This window comes from Anas platyrhynchos, chromosome 3, assembly GCF_047663525.1.
Source record: "Anas platyrhynchos isolate ZD024472 breed Pekin duck chromosome 3, IASCAAS_PekinDuck_T2T, whole genome shotgun sequence".
NCBI classification, from domain to species: domain Eukaryota; kingdom Metazoa; phylum Chordata; class Aves; order Anseriformes; family Anatidae; genus Anas; species Anas platyrhynchos.
In genome coordinates, this window is record NC_092589.1 from 88,470,686 (window position 1) to 88,492,875 (window position 22,190).

The window sequence follows — 22,190 nt, forward strand, 5'->3', positions numbered from 1 at the left end:
AAACTATGCTTCTGGTTGGAAATATGCAATTTGATCTCTAACCAGATCATCTCCTTACACAGATGCACATAATGGCTTTGTCACTGGAACGTCATATAATTGCAGTACTGCTTAAGTCTCTATAATACATAATTAGAGAAGGTTGCAGTTTTCTTCCATTTGTTTTAGTTCTTGAACAATTTTTCTTGATGAGACATTTCTCTGTCATCTGGAAACACCCCAGCAGTTGAGGACCTGTCCCAAAGCACTTTTTTACTCAAAAGGAATATTTCCATTGACTTCACTGGATTTTGGATCAACACCTACATTTCCCATTTCAAGTGAAGCCTAAAGTGTGCCACGTATAATAACTAAGCTACTTTACGAGTAAAATTACTACCAGTTACTTTCTTTAGTACTGTTTTTACTGCTTTTTCTTGAGCAATTTTGTAATCATTTATCTTGTCACGTCTATCACCTTCAGCTTCTGTAAGCTGCATTCCATTCAAATTCCTTATGATTGTCTTAGTTTTCTTCACAATTACATTTTAATTTGTAGCGCTATATGCATTTATTACTCCATTGCCCCCATTTCTCTTCCTAGGTCATTTCCTTTTTCTTAGGTGATACAATAATTGCAGTTTCTGTTATCATTGTATCATCGATTCATTTAATGCTCTGACATTTTTTCCTGCTATGAAGTAATTTTGAAAAACTTTTAATAAAGGTTGTCCCAACTCCACCCACTCATTACTTAGTTACAGGCCAATTTTTTTTTTTTCCTACTGACATTTAGCTTTCTCTGTACTAGCCAGGTTTCTACCCATGTTATTGCACAGAGAAATAGTCCAAAATACATATTTGCCAGTTTGGTTATGAATTTAGTTGATCTGAGTCAAAAGACTATCTAACAGGTAGATTAAATCAACTATCATCCAACTTCTATTGAAGTTTTTGCCACCACCTTAAAAACCTCTTCCATGCTTGCGTTAATCAGCAGTTTAGTCTATGACTAATGAGTGGGTTTTTAACTTCAACTTACCTTGACTACAATTTCCTCACCCTATGACTGCAGAAAATATTGTCCAAGCTTCCACTTCAAATATAAGTACAAGGGGAGTCCTGAAACATACCTGAAAATAATAATTGTGAGGAAAGATGGCTATTGTTTGTAGCCTGTGGGATGGGCACTTCAGAAAGTCTGGAAATTCATATATGTAACGTATATTCTACAGGAACTCACCAGATAATCAAACCACTATCTAACACCATGGTAAGAGCAGGGCATATGGGGCCACAGAAGTCTTCGGGTAGTTTACATAGACTTGGAGCTAGACAGCCAGGAAGTGATTGTCCACCCAGACTGTCAGTCCATCAGACAGACTACCATGAACCCAGGGTCTGAGAGCCCCACTGCATGTTTCAGAGCCCTGCAGGGCTTCTGTGCTCTGAGGCCTCCAATAAGGGGCAGTCATATTGACAATACATCATAGCTCATACAGAGATCTTCTGGAAATCCTGCTACTGGCAGAGTTTTGTTTGAACATGAAATCTCCAGATTGTGATGAACAAGCAATTTCCAATTAAAATCATGATGCTATCTAAATTTCCAGATGCCATAGCTGGTTTTCTATGTTTAACCACAATGGTTTGCCACTGACTGCCAAAGACTGCCATCCTGAAAGAAAGGTGGGTTATTTTTGCAGTTTTCCCCAAAGTAAATTGAAAATAAATCTCAGAAATATATCAGCATTCTTTTTGCAAGCACATAAACACTAACAGTTGAGGACTAAGAACTGCCATTTACTTTAATTCACCTGTGCATGTTCTTCATGCTAGTAAAGTGTGCACAGCTTCTTTGAACAGTAAGTTGAATATATGGTTATTTCTTATTTGAAAGACCAATAATGAAATTGCTTCAGATTTTCATGTGACAGCATCTGGCATTCAGTACACCTCCCCAGGGTAAGGTACTTCTATTGGAAGATAAATTAAGTTGTTGATGCATTATCTTATTTCCTGTGGCAAAGATTTTGCTCCTGGCTCTGGAAGCAGACAAGCCCTCACAGTCAGCTCTTAACTCCTTGTGGAATCTTGGCAATGGATAGCAGGGATTTTTTTGTGGGCTTCTTTCATATAGAGCATTTCTACAACATAAGTAAATGTTTTATGAGGATTTGAGAACTAGGGAGCTGGCTAGGCTAGCAAAGATGGCCAAAGAAAGGCACATGCTTATTCCATAGTTTAAATATGGGGCAAAGCTGCAATAGACCAGAGTTGTAGAATTAGGCTTCTTTTGTGCACTTGGTGGTGAATACCACCACCAGTGGTATAAGTGGTATTTCTCATTTTGGAAATGAATCAGGTAGTTCACCAAAATGGCAAATAAACAATGCAAATTGTATATTAGTCCAAGGTAATTCTGCAGTGCTGCTTATAAACCTTTGGGTTTGTTTTGGCAAGAGTATCACCTTGCTTGCCAGTAGTGTGTGAAGTATCGGTGCTGAACTTTCCACTATTCCAAATAATATTATTGTTTTTAGAATATAAAACTTCTAAAAACATCCCTGGATCTACTCAGGTGAATGGGCCATATATTCACAAGTTACTACAGTGAAAATGAATTAGCACTTGTGCAAGTGTTGAAAAAAAAAAAAGACATATATTACATAATTTAGTTTAATTTACTCACAAGATAAGGCATATTTTGTGCCATAAGCACTAACTAAAATATTTTCTGTAATACAGTGGATCCAGGAGCTGTGCAGATATCTCTTCAGAAGATTTTAGGGTTACATGACATTCTTAAACGAGACACCATCTCACTTACAAAATTAATGAAATGTTTCCTTCTCATCATCACACAACGTTTTATTTAAAATCATGCCCCCAAATCACTATCAGATGTCTGATTTTCTATTGAACTTACTATGTAAGGGGTTTTCTGCTTCTGGCAAATAAGGAAATTCTGACTTTAAATTCACCACACAGTAACTAAATAACTTGTAACTGACATTTATTCTACTTACATGGAAAAAACTCCCAAATCCTTTTGTTGTATAAGAGATGTAAAAGAGATGTCAAATGCTAAATTTAGTTCTCTACAGTATTGTTAGTAAGCTATATAATATTATTCTTTTAAAAGCAAGATAACTGATTGGAATTACTATGCACTTTGGACTGAGTATTATGTTTTCATATATAGCCATTCTATAAATTTTGTCCAGGTCAAAGCACTTTAAAAGTAGCATGCCATGAAGACAAACAATAGAATCATGGGCAAAAATAGAGAAAGAAAAAAAAAAAAAAGGTGACGATAAGAGGGTTTGTTCAATGCCACTAGGATGTCACGTTAAATACAAGCCTGAAAAGCAAAGAATTCTGTGTTCCCAGTACAAATCAAATTGCATAAATCATATTGCATTGCCTTCATCTTTTTTAAAAATTTATTTTTTTATTTCTTTCCTAAAGCTCCCTCTTCCATCCTTCTCTTAAAAAACTAACACAAAAAAAAAAAAAAAAAAAAAAAAAAAGTAAGGTGTGCTTAGGCACGTCTTCTGTTATTCCTTTTTTCACTTTTTTTCATATTTTGAGCTGACTCAGTGCTGCCTCTACCCTGGTTGGACCAAGAATGAGAGAGTTGCATGTCTATATCTGACTTCTGAAGAATAAAATTTAAGAACCATTAAGCAACAGAAGGTAGATATAAAATCAGTAGCATGTCACAGGACAAATCCCAGTAGTATACCACTTGCAGTTTAGTATATTGTAGTTCATCTGGATATAATTTTTTTCACATTTTGTTTGGCCCTTTTTTTACAAAGAAAAGTAAAATGTAGTGTATGGTTTCCAATTCCACTGGTGAGAACCAGATTAGTCAAATTCACTTAGATAATGAGAGGGAAATTGAATGTATGGTACCACTAAATTTTCCCTTTCTCTGTTTGGCTCTTATATCTTAAAATATGATTATTAGCATTTAAATATCTGTAGGAACTATAAAACTGTAATACTTTCCTAACATGGAAAATAAATTATTGCATATGGTTTCTTTAATTCTCATCTTTGTTTAGTTTTGGATAACCTAGGAACCATTAACTCATAGTTTCTTTGTCATGGATGCCTTCTTGCTTTATTTTTATGCCATTGCTAGGACTAAGATAGTCCTAGAAAGTTATCTTAAGAGCTTATTTTTTGCTGTGATGTGTATGGTGTTTTAACATACAATGCTATCAGGAAAAAAAAACATCATTCTTTGAAACATGTATGGGATCTTACAAGAGAACTTAAAGTTTGCATTCTCTTTGCTTAGACATCATAGAAATGGGGGAAATACGAGTAGGAAGGGGAACTTCAGAAAGACTGCAATATTTTCAGTTCTGAGTTCAGCTGTGTCCAAGAAACATAGATGAAGGTAACCACACTAACCACTGGCACAAGAGCTTGTGAAACATTTTGACAAGAGGCGTTATGATGTCTACATGACCTGTAATGACATTACATGACTTCTGTTAAATCAATTCCACTTTAGCAGCTTATCACAATGCTGAAAAATAAAATAAAATAAAATAAAATAAAATAAAATAAAATAAAATAAAATAAAATAAAATTGTTTAAATGAAACCTATGAAAGATAAAATGCATTTTTTTGTATTGCAATATTAGATTGTTATCCAACATTTATCTTTTGTTCTACAAGGTATCAGTATTATTATTTTTTTTAAGATTTATACAATGTAAGAATATGGTATAGTATTACTAAAATATGGTATCATTTCCTAACATAAAAGTCTGGTGGTTTGAGACTCTGATCCAGAAAATTAGTAAGTATATTTTTTATCTTTAAGAAGCTTGGGGGACATTAATTAACCTCTATTAGGAGGTAAAGGTTTGCTTCAGGTTGTTGCTGACTGTAATCACAAAGACTGGATGAGATCCAATGATAGTCTGCATAAGTGTTAGGATAGTTTGGATCAAGGTCTAATTAGATATTTTTGTTTAACTTCAGAGTCTCTGTAAGGGATTTCTTTCTGGTTTCAAACATTTTTTAGCTACAGAAGTTTAGCACATTTAGAACACTTTATAATGCCTATTTTTGAGGCAGAACAGGATAATATGTGTTTATGCAACTGTGAGCTGGCTAAAACTCTAGAAAAGTATGTTCAGGGAGCTAAGAAAAATTTGAGAAGTGCATTTTAGACACACAAAAAAGTTTTGAAAATTTTCTTATTGCCGCTATCTGTTGTTAAAGAACATTGTATTGTGCTTAGTGTAAGCATGTATTGCATAATTCTTATTTATATCTTTCTAAATTAATTTGTTAATTCCCAGGACTGTAACAGCTGATTTTGTCAAAATAAAATCAGAGTGAGAAAAGCCCCATAAGCTCCGCATTGGAAATATCTAGGAAGTCTGAATCCATTCATTCATTTTCTAGTACAGCAGACTTGGTTCTTCATTATTCTGTAATAGATAAACGTAATTTTTACTGTATGGCTTTCTTCAACCAGATGGTAATCACAGTTTGTCTTTGTAGCTGAGAGCTGGAATGGCATCACTGTTCTGGAAAGGCTAGGAGTTTCTTTGGGTACAGACACTGATAATACAATGATGATGTTTATTTGATGTGTGACGCTGTCCTGCAGACATAGGTGAATGTTGTTCAGTAATTTTGTGTGTGTGTGCTTTTCTACAAAGAAATGCACATAATACACAGTTTAAAACAAAAGTCACTGTATACTCTGATAAGTCATCATATACAATATATCACAACGTAGTGCACTGATTATGGAAAACAATTCTGAAAAATACTTTCATAATGAAGCGTAATGAAAGTATTATGCCAGTCCAGATACTAAGTTCATACAACCAGGCAGTAAAAGGAATTCTTTAATGGGATACTATTGCTTCATTTAATTCTTGAACTGAAAGCAATCACAGAATCACAGAATCACAGAATTTCTAGGTTGGAAGAGACCTCAAGATCATCGAGTCCACAGTCACTAACACTAACAGTCCCCACTAAACCATATCCCTAAGCTCTACATCTAAACGTCTTTTAAAGACTTCCAGGGATGGTGACTCCACCACCTCCCTGGGCAGCCTGTTCCAGTGCCTAACAACCCTTTCAGTAAAGAAGTTCTTCCTAACATCTAACCTAAAACTCCCCTGGCGTTGTCCTAATATTTGTACTACCTTTAGAACATTTGCATTTGCATCTCTTCTGCATGCAAGCTGCAGATGTAAAATAGCACCCTGAGCCAGTTATAGAAAAATGTACAAAGTGCTCAAGATCATTTCTGTCCAGACTGATATGGATTTACGCTGTATTATACTGGTGTATTAATATCCTCCAGAGAGATGACATAATGTTATGATACTCTATGCATCATCAGCAGAAGCAAAACAGCACAAGCCATTTAAGGAATGATAGTAGAACTGAAATATCTCCTATGAGTCCAATTCTCAAGACTGAGATCTGAGTGTAGATCATATGATCACAACAGCATCACTGTCCCTGTGTAAGCAGTTGCCATAACCATGCCTAAAGTGAACTGTACTTGCAAAGATAATAAGACCTTTTCAGTGCTTATTGGACAGTGATTAGGAACTACAGAAAAGTGGAAGAAATTTAAAAAGAAGATGAAATAATTCTGGAAAAGCAGGTTAAAATGTAGTAATGCTGGAGAGAAAATTTGCTCTAATTAATGACAAATGTGCTACAATGTTCCAGATGGGGGGATTTCTCAGATTATTTTTTAAATTATCAGATTATCTTCTCAGTTTAAATTGAAGTTCTCATTAAAGGTCTTCTCAAATTCGAGCAATGCTTTTAGATTTTAAAATCTTACTGTATAATCTAAATTTTAAAATCATATAATTTTCTTAGAATGCAATTGCAATGTCTATGCCATTATCTATGCCTCAAGATCTTCAAAAAACATCTGTTTTAGCTTTTATTTAAATGTGTGTCCTTAGGTTGGTGACTACTTCCAGCTATTTTCTTTGAGATCCCCCCAATAGAGCTAGTGGAAGAATTTGTTTCTTAGTTAAAAGAAGAGAGAAATATGAAGATACTTTATAATCTGGAAAATGTTTGAAGAAGGTAACTAATAAATCTGAATCTAGCTGCAGGACTCCCTAAATAGTGTCGAGCCACCATCTCTCTGACAATAGATACTTTGAAGACAAAAGTGAGGACTGAAAATTTTTGAGCTAACTAGTGTTCTGAGATGCAAAAATCTGATAAAAAATATAAAAATATTTCAGTTCAAAACTCTTACATGCCTATGAAGTTGTGGTGCTCTCACTTAAACACTCAGAGCATCCTTATGTTGGCATGAGCAGTCTACTGACTTTTTCAAAGAGTTAATATTTTATGCTTTCTTATGTTTCAGGTTACAGATACTATTTGAGCTCAGTGGGAACCGTGAGGCAGTTATACTCTATGAGGACAAACTATTAGAGAAGAATGAAGGGCACATTACATGATAGACTTCACTATTTCACTAGTGATTTACTAAACAACAAAGGAATGTTGAGGCTTAGGGATCTTGCAGTCATTGCAAAGTTTTAGAGAAAGTTCACTCTAGTGGTTAGAAATACCAGTTGAGTATAATTATCTTTTCCAGCATATCTATCTACTCTTTTCTGTATCATTGCACATGCTTAACATAGGCTTTATTTTCCACTTTGAAATGCATTTCTCTTTCCATATTAAATGCAAACATCATCCAGTACCTATTTGCACACCATCCAGGATTGACTCTTCCTGAAAACTGTGCAACTTACATATGTAGTTTCATTCCCACTAAATAGTAATTAAATGTTGACATTGCTTAACATTTCTGAATGTTCAATACAGCTTACTTTTAATGAGACATAGACAGGAGGCTGTTAGATTAAGCTAATTTTGATTTGGATGTGAACAAAATTCTTTTGGCGTTTATGTATTGCCTCATCATTTCCATCACCATCACATTTTGGAAAGGAAGGAGGGATTTACTCCCAGTAAGAACTGGGAGACTGGCCTACCACCTCATGCACAGGATATTCTCTCAGCACCAAGGTACTCAATCTCCTCTGGAACACAACCTGCAAGGAAAGGTTCCACCCAGAGCTCCAGAAACCATAGGACCCTACAGCTTTGAAGTTCCCTCCTCTCAGTATGTATCAACAGCCTCATTAGCTCTTTCAGCAACCCACGCTTTTGTGGCAACATCCAATGTTTCCACTTCTAGGAGTGACGGTGCCATGATAGCCTAGCAAGAGATGACAGGGACTGGTATCTCTTCAGGGCTTCATGCCCAACAAATCTGTTACCGCACCCACAGACATATACACCCATGATCACTAAAAGTTTTCATATGCCTCGTTAACTACAATTAGTCAACATATGTAATCATAATTTATCATAATTGTCCATAATTATGGATTCACAGGATCACAGAACTGTTGAGTTTGGGATGAACCAATGCAACTCACCTAACCCAGACCCTGTTCAAGCAGGGTAAAATACAGCAGGCTGCTCGGGACACTGTCCAGTCAAGGATAATCAACTAGATAATGTGTTTTTAAAAAATCATCAAGAATTCCAGGTTTCTGTGATCATGGAGTTGCCACTCTCAGAAAGGAAAGAGACCTATAAGAAACTTCCATTTTTTGAAAGGCCTGAGTTAAAGTAAAATGAGAGACACCAGGGAAATTGTGTTAAAATAGAGTGAGCTCTGTGAGGATTCAGAATAATGTCCAAAAGTAAAAATAAAATAAATAAATAAATAAATAAAATAAAAAATAAGATAAATAAAATAAAATAAGATAAATAAAATAAAATAAAATAAAATAAATAAAATAAAATAAAATAGAATAAAATAAAATAAAATAAATAAAATAAAATAAAATAAAATAAAATAAAATAAAATAAAATAAATCAAAACTGAGTACAAGGAACTAAAGCTCTAATGAGCTCTTCAAAAATGACTTTTAGTTCTAATTTCTTTGATCCAAGTAATATCTGCAAGAGCATCTGAAGATGATAAAAACTAATGGTGGCCCTCAGACCAGAGCAATATTACAACTTCCTGTGCAGAAAGATTTGCCTTATGGTTCTTAAAGTTGTACATCTTTCATCATGTTTATCCATACCTTCTGTGTCATTGTGCAAATTGAAAAAGATACAGGAAAATACCCCTGATTCACAAAAATATTTATGCAAGAGATATTGTTTCTATGCTTAGACATAGTACCACCCTGAGGGATGTATCCTGTCCATGACATCAATAAGTGCTGTTGTATTAACTCTAAATACCAGGGAAGAATGAAAGCCTACCATCATTTAATTCTTCAGACCCTTGCTGCTGTGAAATCTTGTAGTCAAATACTTAGAACTTATTGTAAATAGAACATAACATATTGTAGTTTCACTTGAAACTACAAGATCTTTCTTCTAATTTGCATGGTGTGCTTGCAGATGTAATGTGTTGCTGTGCTGGGTTAATTGCACACATCTTGTATTATATATATATATGTTGTCCCAGAGCAGTAGTACTCATCTCCTTAAACACTGTTTTTTGCCCCAGACTCTCTGGTACTCATCACCTGTGCCCCACAGTAGCCTTTATGCCAGGATATCATGGGGCTGTGTTGGTTTCTTTCTTTTAACCACAGCACTTGCCAACAATTGTACAACCCCAAAAGTGACATGTTATCCCAACTCTGGGATTTTTTTCCTTCAGCTCAAGAGTAGCCTCTTGTTATCCAAACACACTGTAAATGCTTTTAAAGCTTTGAGTTCCTTGTAATTCCTTCCCTTTGTACTCCTGATCATCATTGCCTAGATGTTAGGGGAAGATGTACGAGGAACGGCTGAGGGCACTGGGCCTTTTCAGCCTGGAGAAGAGGAGGCTGAGGGGAGACCTCATCGCAGTCTACAACTTCCTCGTAAGGGGGTGTCGAGAGGCAGGAGACCTTTTCTCCATTAACACCAGCGACAGGACCCGCGGGAACGGGGTTAAGCTGAGGCAGGGGAAATTTAGGCTTGACATCAGGAGGAAGTTCTTCACAGAGAGAGTGGTTGCACACTGGAACAGGCTCCCCAGGGAAGTGGTCACTGCACCGAGCCTGTCTGAATTTAAGAAGAGATTGGACTGTGCACTTAGTCACACGGTCTGAACTTTTGGGTAGACCTGTGCGGTGTCAAGAGTTGGACTTGATGATCCTTAAGGGTCCCTTCCAACTCAGGATATTCTATGATTCTATGATTCTATGTTGAGTAAGATGCAGTGATGAGCTACTTTCATCCTAATAAAGCATGTAATCCATGTAGAATGCAGCTGGTAAATACTGTCAGCAACAGCAAGTAAGTTTGTAGGCAAGCCCACTCTCAAATGAACTAGTATAAATTTAGTAAAGTACTAATTTTCAGTAAGTTTTGCTTATCAGGGACTTGTATTGTCTACGGATGGTCAGAAACCTCCTTGGTTGCCAAATCAATGGTTCTTGCTTATGATACAGCAAACATCAGATCTGGGCTCAAGAAGGAATCCTTTCTTGGTCTGCTTTGACAGGGAACATTTGATATTCTTACCTTTACCTTTAGTGTAGATAGGGCCCATTCTTCACCAGGTCCTGGGCAGGTACACCAAAGTGTCTGGACAGTTTGACAGAGGGATAGTTCTATTTGAAACCCCTTAGTGGCTTAGCAGATTGTGTTGTCCATCTGGTGGTTTCTGGTGTTTTAGAGCAACCGCAGTCAGTTTTGCTGTGTGGGAGGAGGGACAGACAAAGACTTTTGAAGAAACAGTTTATTGATTCATGTAGAATGAACATCACAGATGCTTGCATTTGCAAAACAATGGACCGGATCTATAAAATCCTTTCCTGTCTCATATTCCAACCTAGATCATCATTATCTATGAAATCCCACATCCAAAAGTCATTTCATTTGACTGAATTGCCACCTTGGTTACGTTCATCACATTTTTAGAGAAAGATCACTGGGAGGTTACCAAATTTCTGAGACATGGTGTGCCACTGAACAGTAGATCACAGTTGCAGTAAAGGAAATGAGTAAAAAATTGCAGTTCAGTATTGTCTATATTTTTTCTTCCAGCACTCCGTTGCTACATATCAAATAGACAATTGAAAAGAACTTCCAAGAAATCAGCTTATGTGCATTTACGGTCAGGGTCACAGTAAGATCAAAATCTGCCTCCATTCTGGATTTTGGATTAAGTTTGGCTGGAAACAGACATATATAAAAGATTTCCCTCTCCCATTCCATTTTTTTTTAATCTTAAAATCATTCCAGGCACAGACATATTAACTGGCACAGCAATCAGATAAAACAACTTAGACTAATTAATGAATGATAACATCTTTTTTTATATATAATTATTTATTATCTGCTGTGTACAGCTGTTTAATCTTCTTAGGTTGTTTTAAATGAGGTAGCTTGACCTCTCTTTTTACTTTTATTTTTTAAAATCACCTTATAAACAAAATGATTAATACACGCACATAAAAAAGTAAACTGGTGACATCATCAGCCAGGATAACATGCATCTTTCATCTGACAATTCTTGGCTGCCATTTGTGAAGGAGAGGTATACAGCCAATGCTTTTAAAACCTTAAAAGTACACATTCACATTATTTTGCATTGAATTCTGTTTATCAGTTTGTGACTTCTAGCTTCGTGTTTGTGAAAGCTTATCAAGTATGGTGTGTTTTGCAACCACTGCAACTAGAAATATTTTAGAAATGCCTGTTTTATATTTTGTTATACCCCAAAGTGACAATAGGCTATATTCTGTCTTCATTTTGCATCTGGAATTTCCATTGACGTCAGTAGGGCTGTAGAGCAAAATTAAAAAGAATAGTCTACGGTCTAGGTAAGTAATTAGACTTTTTTCAGCAGAAAGAACATCAAGCTTACTTTACTCTTTCTGTCCTCATTCCCCTATACACATACAAAAAATCTACCCACCATGAAATTACAATAATTGTGGCTGGCAGAAAAAGACAAAAATATTTGATGATAAACAGGGCTGTCTCCCTGTAGCAGATTATCTTTAAGAAATGTACTCCCTAATTATAATCTGAAAGAACTCCTTGGATGACTGATATTTATAAATTAGGATGTTGTTTACTCAGAATATTGTTTGTTGGAGTCTTTAAATCCACTTAATCAAAATATTATGTTAGGCATTTCAAGAAAAATTAAATTCCAAATGACTTCAGGCATAATGATTATCATTGGCATTCTTCTCTAAGTTTTAAATTAACAATCTATTTCTATGTGGAGAAAGAAAAAAAAATAATAATAAAAAAAAAGTCTCTTTCCCTGTCACACTACAGCTTTTTCATGCTTTTAGAGTAAAATTTCTTACAAAATTAATCTTTCAAAAATTATGACCTTTTATGATCTTTAATTTTTTGTTTTACTGTTTTAGGGATACTGATACTCAGAATACTCTCATTTTCTCACTTTCTACGTTTCATCATTTTTAGCACCAGAAAAATTGTAAATTCATTGGGATTTATGATATTGAAACAATTACCCTCAAAAAGTTAACTCAAAATTATTAAGTTTATCACCATACAACAAAGTCTGATGGTCATGGACCCAAGTAGCTATGAAAGAGAAATAATAAATATTTGCCTTTTTGTTCACTGTTGTTCTTCAAACGTTTCATAAGTTTTTGTTCCTCTGAGCATTGCTCCTCCAACTCTGTTTTCTCTGGTGTTCTTTCTACTTTGCATTGCTGGTTGTTTGTTATTTTTATTATTATTATTATTATTATTATTATTATTATTTATTATTGTTATGTCTTTGTATGCTATTTTATTTTATTTTATTTTTTGCTCAGCTCATGTTTTTTTTCTCTCTCTCTTGAGGACCTCCACACACTCCACCTATCTTTGTTACTCCAATTTATCTTCACCAAGCTTACTTTCCTTGTGTTTTTCCTTCTCTCGTTCTTGTTTTCTCTGCACTCCTTTGTCAGGGCATATTCCTCCTGTTTTAGGGACAGTTTTTGATATTTCCTTTTTAGAGTTACTTGAAAAAGTTACAGACAATTTTTTGTTAGAGCACTGCAGGAGCTGCATTACCAAATCTGCTCATAACAGAGCTTCCCTGCCAGTGTGCGGCAAGCTCCTAGAGCAATTGGATGCTGTGCTGAGGGCTTGTCAGAACAGGTACAGGCATTGATCTTCATTAAATTGAAGTTATCCAGTGGGAAAAGTATGGATGTAAGACAGCCTTGCAATTCTTTATGCCAGCAATGGACTAGTGCACAATCATGATATTCTTTATAGTCATACTACTTAGCATCATTTATACTTAGGAACACAAACAAAGGAAATAGCAATAGAAATGATCTAATGCTGTCATCTGGGATTTAGTATAGAGAGAACATTTCCAAGTATCTTTGTTACTTTAGATGCTCAAGGGTATGAAGCAATAGCTTTTGTATTTCTTTATGTTTGGAAAATTCCTGCATAGTTTATGCATGAAGTTATAAATAAAGCACAATGAAGAAAAAATAAATAAAATTGACTAACCTCTAGGATCTTAATTTGTTACTGAGTGATAAATTGCTTTTAAAGCAAACAGTGAAAGTGTTCTGTGCAATGGCTCTGAAGAATATAACGTCAGTGAAAGTAGCATCTACATTTCATTTCTTAGTGAAAGCAGTCTCTACATCGCATTTACCTTAATGTGTAAATTGTATTCACAATTTAATTTCACATCTTCAGCTACATATATCTTTTCATACAGCAATCCAAATCATCCTTGTGGTACACATAGAACGTTTTTGAATAGAAAAGGAATATAATGTACTTGCTACATAATAATATGATATAGCAGAATGAAACCTCTGATTAATTATTACTGATATTCACCAAGTACTGGATGACACAGATGGTCTGTCCTGGGTGAAAAAAGCAGTTTTAGGTATCTATATGACTAAAGAGAACATATTAAAACCATATTTTTCTTTATTCTGTTTGCATTTTCTTTGTGTAGTAGAAGCTGTTCCAAAATACACCTCAAAATATGAGTAGGAATGACTAGGAAGGTCCCTAGCATTTCTAGGAAAATTACCAGTAAATCTTTGTGATTACTGTGTTAATTTCCTTATAGTAGTAGTGATCAGTGTCCAAACTATGGAACTCCTAAATTGATGGGATCTTATATTTAATTTATGACAATGGAGGGGCTTCCAGATAACAATCTGCAAAGCTTATTCAGGTGGCTTGTTTTCATTTTCTGTGTTTTTTTGCACTGACATGTGAGAAAGTCAAATTTACAACTGAACTGTTCAGTTGACCCACATGAAACAATAACAGAATTGCTTCATTAGGTAATACAAAAGAATGTGACAAAATCATGCGTGTTAACCATAGGTGGAGTTCCCTGTTTACACACTGACTAGAAAGTTATGTGCAAAAAAATAAAAAACAAAATACAAAAATCTGTGGAGGAAACAGACTTATTCTAGTGAGATGAAAGACTTTAAAAGTTGACAATAAGAGTGCACATGTCTACAATGTGATACAGAGCCACTAACATGACAGAACTCCTTTGAATTGCCTATAATCAGAGAAGTACAGCTATTTCATGTTGAATTCAATAGAACATTTTTTAAGTTCTTTTGAACTTGAAATATACCTACATAGCAACCTACACCTGCCTTTTTAACCACAGTAATCCTTTAAGTTCTTTCCCACTTGGAGCACAGAATGCTTAGGCTGAGGAAAAATAATATGATGGACAGGTTTCTGGTGCTGTCAGGGCATATCCTGCTTTCCTCTTCAGACATATTCCTCTACAATATCAATAATACTTAATTTTGAAAGTTGGCTTTGATTCCCAGCTGCAGTTTTATGCTTTTCTAGATCAGCTGTCATTACGCACAAGCAAACTAAGAAAGTGCTATAAACCTCATGACAACCTCCCTTGATAACTGTGCTCATCAGCACATTCTTTAGCTATTTTATTTCTCTCAAACTGAATTGGTACAGTATGTCAGCTGAGGTACAAAGAAGGAATTGCTTTCACTGGATCATATACAGAAGAATGAAAAAAGGAAAGCATTACAGAGGAAGTTTACAGAATTCCTTAGGCCAAGCCACAGTTATTGAGAGATTCCACCTAAACATCTAGAAAGTCATTTTTTTGTTTGTTTATTTGTTTGTATCAGAGATTATTCTCAGGAGGCACAGTTTTGGGAGTTCTACCTAACAACAATTTTTCTAAATTATTACACCTAAAGTGAATCTAGTAATTGCACTGCTGTATCGGCCATCAATATATCAGAAATGTCTTCTTTATTAAGACTCGAAGTCATATAAATTGCAAGAATCTTAAGTTCTGTTCTCGGGAGTAGTTACTTATTCTAAGGGGACTAGCCAAACATAGATAGTTTGTCCAATTTTGTATTTGCTTCCACACTTGCACACAGAAAATTATGAAACTTGCTTCCTTGTTGTATTAACATCTGGTCCTACTTCTCACATAGCCAATATGAGGAGAAAAGTAGTAGACACAAAACACTAAAATATTCACATACCTCACTGAATAGGAATGGACTTAGATGTCTGGGTAAATAATATGATGAATTAAAGCCTTAAAATATTTATCTGATTTTATCAATTGTTTCTAGTGGTAGCAAACAAGAGGAATTTCTCAGTAAACTCAGAAAATATTTTCCATCACTGAATTTAGCCACTGTGTCTTTTATTAGCCTCTGTTCAAAAGAAGGCCATGATTTTGACTCTGACTTTGCATTTGCTCTGCATAATCCTTCTGGTCCACCACACAGGTTCTTCTGGCTGCAGTCCTCACTCACCCTTTGACCTTCTGCTTTGCAGTAAGCAACAGGACTGTGTCTTTCACATGATTTCTGTTTTCTTCTCTTCTCAAGAAGGAACGATGTTCTGGTAGGGCTTAGGCTTTAGGATTAGCAAAGCTATTATGCATTTATATTAGAGAAGGAAAAGTGAGAGAGGATTTTGGAGACAAGGAAGAGAAACTAGTGATTTTCTTTTGTTTCTGTGGGATGAACAATTTTCATCCCTTGGTTAAACATATATATAAATGTATATATTTTATAGTAAAAAATGAATTCAAACTAGAAATGAAATTCCATGGAAAATCTCTGTAGGGAAGCTTGATGGAACCATGGTAGCCAGTGTGCCTGCCGAGATGTGTTCCAGCCTTCTCTATTAGTTGGAGTTTCCTAAGTGCTGTAGGCATCACGCCCGGTTTTATCACACTGCTATCCACTAGCCAAGAAGTGATGAAGGCATGAATAATAAAGGCCAGGTCATCATCCGCCAGAATGGGACATGGTCTGTGAGCCAACTGGATGATATGAAACATTACTCACAAATGCTGCAATGTGAGAGCTTAGCAAAGGATCCAAGAGTATGAAGCAGTTCATCAGATCAACCAACTTGGTTCAGATCAACTGACTAATAGGAAGAGGTTTGTTGTCTTCCTCCTCTGAGTTCCCCACAGACCCAGAGGCCCATACTTGATGAGAAATATGTGGAACATTCATAGAAGTGTTTAAAGTAACACACTTAATTGCAGTCATTAGGACAAGGGGGAATGGTTTAAAACAAAAAGAGGGGAGATTTATATTAGAGGTTAGAAGGAAGTTTTTCACTCACAGGGTAGTGAGGCACTAGAACAGGTTGTCCAGAGAGGCTGTCAATGCCTCATCCCTGGAGGTGTTCAAGACCAGGTTAGATGAGGCCCTGAGCAACCTGATCTAGTGCGTGGCATCCCTGCCTAAGGCAGGGGGGTTGGAAAAAGATGATCCTTGAGGTCCCTTCCAACCCAGGCCATTCTATGATTCTATGAGAGCCCTATGGCAAGAAAATTCAAATTCATCAGTTTCCAAAAGTGTATTTCTAATCAAACATAAATAACTTTCTTTGAGGTTTTGATTCACATCCTGGTTTTGATGCACTGATTTCTAAAGTAAAATCAATGTCTATTATAACAGTAATTTAAAGTGTCCTTTTTGCACAACTAAAGCCTTTCTTCCAATCCTACCACAAATATTTTTGTTAGGTTGGTTGTAGATGGTGGTGTTTTTTTTCTTTCATAACAGTGGTGAATTATTTATGCTTGATGGTCTAATAAAGGAACATGTTCAGCCTTTGTCAAACAGGTGTAAGATACCATGTCTTTGGGAAAATACTCATATCCAATTCTCAGTTATTACTTCAAGAAGAAGTAATTAGAAACAATAGCAAATCTAAAGGTAACTTGAATGTCCTCGTAGTTCAGAAATATTTTGACTGTTCAAAATACATTGTGATATCAAATGTTAAATTTTACAATGGTGGGCTAATTTGAACCAGTTTTATTCAATGTGCTGTTTATGTATATTTTCTAAAATAATTCTTAAGTTTTAGAATGATTTAAATTACTCACATAAAAATTTAATAAACTGTGATCAGGATGCTCTGCTTGGAGATTTTCAAAATGTGACTGGATATGGTACCCTGTTCTAGTTTAGATATAGACCTGCTATAAGCAGGTGGGACGAGATGACTTCTAGACCATCATATTTTTATCTTTTTATTCCTTTTATCTCAAAGGAAATTCCCTTGCTACAGCTTGTGACCACTGCCTCTCATCTCTTCATTGCATACCTCTGTGGAGAGTCTGGCCCTGCCATCTCTCTACTTTAGGGAGTACAGGATTTCAGATCCATTGGTCTTCTCTCCTGTGGGCTGAACCATGTTTTCAAGCCCCTGACCACCATCTAGGCATCCTTCTGTGTTTGCTTCAGATTCACAGGAACTCTTGTACATGGAGAACCACTATGGCTGTAGTTTTCAAGCTTGTAAATCTCTTAAACGTTTTTTCTGCCCTTCAAGATTCTTTTGGCCTATGCTATTTCGCACCGCATTTCCATCACTTCAAGAATGCTGGGGGAGAAAAAAATCTTTTAAAACTTTGAAAAAAGCATAGATATGCTTTTATTTCAAAAGGTCAAATTTTAATGAGGTTAGTTAAAAAGTATAATTCACAAATTAACCTGTCAGTATACAAAAATGTCTCTACAGCTGTTGCAGTTTGCTTTGATATATCCAGTGTTAATAATGAACTTGATGAAATACTAAGAAAAACAGCACACATAGTCCACATGGCTATTTTTAGAGACCCAAAGAATTTATTACAGACCACAGAGGGGCTTTTTAAAGAAATGTGAAAATAGCAGAAGTCGGTAGAATTGAAATGCTCCCACCTTGCAGTGAAAGCAAAAGGTTAAAGTTTCATCCAAATGTGAATTTCCCATGGTCTGTCACAGTTAAGATAATATTTCTGTGATGTCTCTTTTTGCCACTGTTTTTCCTCTAAAAAACAACCATTTGTAATAACAAAAGGGCCAGGAACTCATCAATGCGTTCAGGGTCAAGATGAATCTGATTTCAACGGAACTAAGACACAGAATCTAAGCCAGCTGGAAAAGCAAGTTAAGAAAATATTTTAATGGCAATATGAGACAATTTAATTATTCCACTGTTGTACCATGGACTTATTGGACCTGTTTGTAGCCATGCATTCTCTTAGAAAATGTCTCTAACATGTTGATTGGAGAGAGAGGGGCGTTCCACATCATCTGTTTACTTTCAGTGATTAACAAAAAGAATAATCATCCTGTACCAAAATTACCATGAGGCCATAGTAAATAAATGTTGTGAGGATGCACACAGGTGTTTGATAAAAGTAAATCTTTTGGGTTGTTTTTTTGTTTGGTTGGTTTTGTTTTTGTTTTTGTTTCCAGACGTTTTGGTCAATGAAAATTTTGCAATGAGTTTACGTTATAGGGAACAGCCCATGATAATGACTAAAAGAGTATATCTTTGGGGGTTACTGTTTTTAACTTCATCTTGGAAAGGCTGTTAAGAGTTCCAAAAGAGGAAAGAAAGTCCCATAGAAAGATTATTTTAGAAATGTCTAAATTAAATTATTTTTGATTTTCTTCACACCATTTTCCTATACAGGCATTCACAATGATAAAAAAAAGAGAGTTCAGCTTACATCTTTATATACAGCTTTAATATCAGTCAAGGAAAAGCTTCTAATGAAAGTTAAAATGCAGGGGATTTATGTATATCCACCAATGCATAAATCAGGAACTCTCCATCTATTAGCCAATGTTTTAATATATCATAGAATGAGTCTTAGTAAATCAGATATAAATTTTACTATAAGATATATAAGGTATATTAGACTGCTAATCGTTTGCTCTGAAAAAGAATATTTGTATGATTATGAAACTTCTTTTCTATTAAATCCATCTACAACAAGGCCCAGTTAATGTCTTTGATGTATTTCAAAACTGAGTCCAGATGGAAGTTGAAACACTTGCTTTTCCTGTTCCGGAAATACCACAAAAGGAATTAACTTAATACATGAAGGCTGAAAGCTTCATTCCATTCAATCATTCAATGATAAGTTTTGAAACACCTTACATAATAGTTTTCATTCTTCACAGAATAAAAGAAAATAAATTATTTCTCCATACTAATATGCACGTCTAGACTTGAGTCTCCCATACACAAAGTCTGCACTTTATCATTAACCCTGCTTTATGCAGGGTTGGAAAAAAATGAGTTATTCTGCTATTTCAATCAATCTACCATTTTGGTCACTTCCTTACTACTGATATCTTTACCTCAACACCATATTCTGCCAGCACACTCAAAAGGAAGAATATTTTTTCTTCATGGCAAAGCATCATTCTCTGCTTTTTGTACTATATTCAATCATTCTGTAAGACTTCTATTGACATTTGTGCTACTGGTAACCTAGTTTAATATTTCTGTAGGACAAGTTAAGCATCAATAAGTTTGTCTCTTTTAGCTTTCAGGAAAAGTTTTTCCAAAATAACGTTCATATGGTATTTTTCTATGTCTAGTACCAGAATTGCAGATGATGTCCTTTGCTGGGTCTTGCACTTCAGTATTTGTTCAGAATGACACAAACAGCTGCTCTCTCAATCATACTCATCTCTGGTAGACAAGTACTAGCTGTAGAGGAAGAGGAGTTTTACCCAACTCTTCGAGTTTTCAGCTTGTACTGAATCAATTGAAGCAGTATGAGATACAGATACATGCCTGCACAACAGAAACAAGGTTTAAACTCTCAGTAGATGTCACACAGATAAACCAGCTGATAAGCAAATAGAAATATACTGATAATTTATAAAGAAGAACAGAACAAATTTCTGACAAGTGACTCCCAACACAGCCTAATCTCTCCTGATCTGCCTTGTTGAGACCTTTATGGATAATTCATAGTATATCATATTGTTGCCTTTTTTTTTGACATATAAAAAAGGTAACATTACGGACATCAGTACCCGTGAGCACATTGGCCTATTTCTCTATATCAAAAAGAAGCAGATAAAGAAATACAGAAAATCGACATGAGCAGCATTATTTCATCTGCTTCTGGGCACCATCAAATAAATATTCTGCATCAGGTTCCCTTTAAAATATGGAGAAACAGCTAATTAAATTCTTCAGTATCCAGGATACTTGCAAACCTCCATACATATTCTACCACAGAAGACAGAAAATAAAATATATAATAATAATAATAATTAAAAATATATATATTAATTAACTCATGCAACCTTAACAACTCCCAAAATTCAAAAATCATCAGTTAGTCCTTTAAAATCTTGAAACTGGCTCCAAAGTCTTCTTTTTTACCTCTTCTAGAGATTGTCACTTCCTCCATAATTATAAAATACCTTTTTTTTCCAGGGTTTTGGGGGATTTTTATCATACAGTGATGTCAATGGTAAAATGGAAAATTCTAGTCTCAAAAATTTTCCTTATGAATAGGTAGAGGCATCTCCTGAATAGTTCTTAAGATTTTAATGGCAGCAAACTCTGTACAGACTAAGTTCTGACTTTCTCTTATTCAAGTGGGGTATCTAAGGGACATTACCGTTTTTGTCTCTTTGATGGATATTCCTCCTGGAATCTTCTGCCTTATTCTCCCCAGGGAAACCCAAGATATTACAGATCACTCCAGAGTCCCTGATTCCAGCTAAGTGTTCCTGAAGTCTACTTTTCTTACCAATTCCAAAGTTATAAACACAACCTGGAAGGAGATTCATCCCTCAGGGTGGGATCCATCCTACAAAATGTACACCTCTACCTGTAAAATGGTTTCTGAACTCCTAATAGTTTAATAGAAAAAATATATATATATTATTCTTATTTGGAGACAGCTGTACTTCAGAGGAGTAACACATTCAAAGACCCTTTTTCTATTCACTGACTACACAGGACATCTGATGCTAGAAAATATTAATTCTACTGTTCAGTCGTTATTTGGACAACATGGTAAGAAAGACATGGGTATATTTCTGTCAAAACTGCAACACATAACAGACCAAACACCTACCACATGAAATCCAAAAACCATATACTGTGAACTCACTCGTTTGTGAGCACTGACCATTACTTACATTTTCTTAGTGTCTGCAGCTTTCTGTAATTCATTTGTTATTCATTTCCTAATTGATGATACTTTATTATATTATCAGGTTGTCTGTAATTTATTCTTGCTTCTGCAGCTAAATACAAGCAGTTTTTACAGAACTGGGTTTATCTGTGTTTAGAGTTCTGCTGATGACAGATATTCCAGATAGTGAGGTCACATTCACTCTTTTCACCCTTTTTCACTAAATAGTCATAACAAAACCACAACTTTCCTGTCTTTCAAGGTTTCTGGGGTTTTCATGTATAATATATCTATGTATATAATGTATAATATATCTATAATATAGCTAATATATCAGCTAGTATATCAATGTGTCACTTCAGGGGAGCCTTTTCTCATTCACCAAATATTTTAATTACTCTGGAAATATGTTTGTTTGTTTGTTTATTTGTTTGTTTGTTTGTTTTTTACTGGCTATAGAAAGACTCTAGAGTAAATGTATTTCTAACTTAACTTTGGTACCAAGTATACCTACTAATCCAGCCATATCTACTACTTTTATTTCATAAGTCTCTTAATTTCCACCATCTGCTCCCTCCCGCATCTATCTCTGCTGTGACAGTTTCCTTTTACAGAAAAAAAAGTATACTTTTTATTTCTATTTATTTACTTATTATTTTTATTTTTTAACATCATTAACAAGGGGGGGGGGGGAAATAT

At 35.1% G+C, this 22,190-nt stretch overlaps 1 long non-coding RNA gene across 17 annotated transcripts in view; it reads right to left on the reverse strand.

The window, feature by feature from the left end:
* LOC110352479 (uncharacterized) overlaps positions 1 to 22,190 on the reverse strand; it is a 182,200-nt gene that overhangs the window by 126,418 nt on the left and 33,592 nt on the right. For 7 of the 17 annotated variants that reach the window (XR_011808495.1, XR_011808493.1, XR_011808496.1 and 4 more), the window contains exons 3-4: positions 19,933 to 20,128; positions 10,565 to 10,738 (exon numbers count right to left, since the gene is read on the reverse strand). This is a non-coding gene — a long non-coding RNA (uncharacterized lncRNA). Of the gene's footprint in view, positions 1 to 1,021; positions 5,669 to 10,564; positions 10,739 to 17,653; positions 17,933 to 19,932; positions 20,129 to 22,190 lie in introns of those variants that run through there. The other 10 variants (XR_011808497.1, XR_011808499.1, XR_011808492.1 and 7 more) reach the window with 8 other exon arrangements.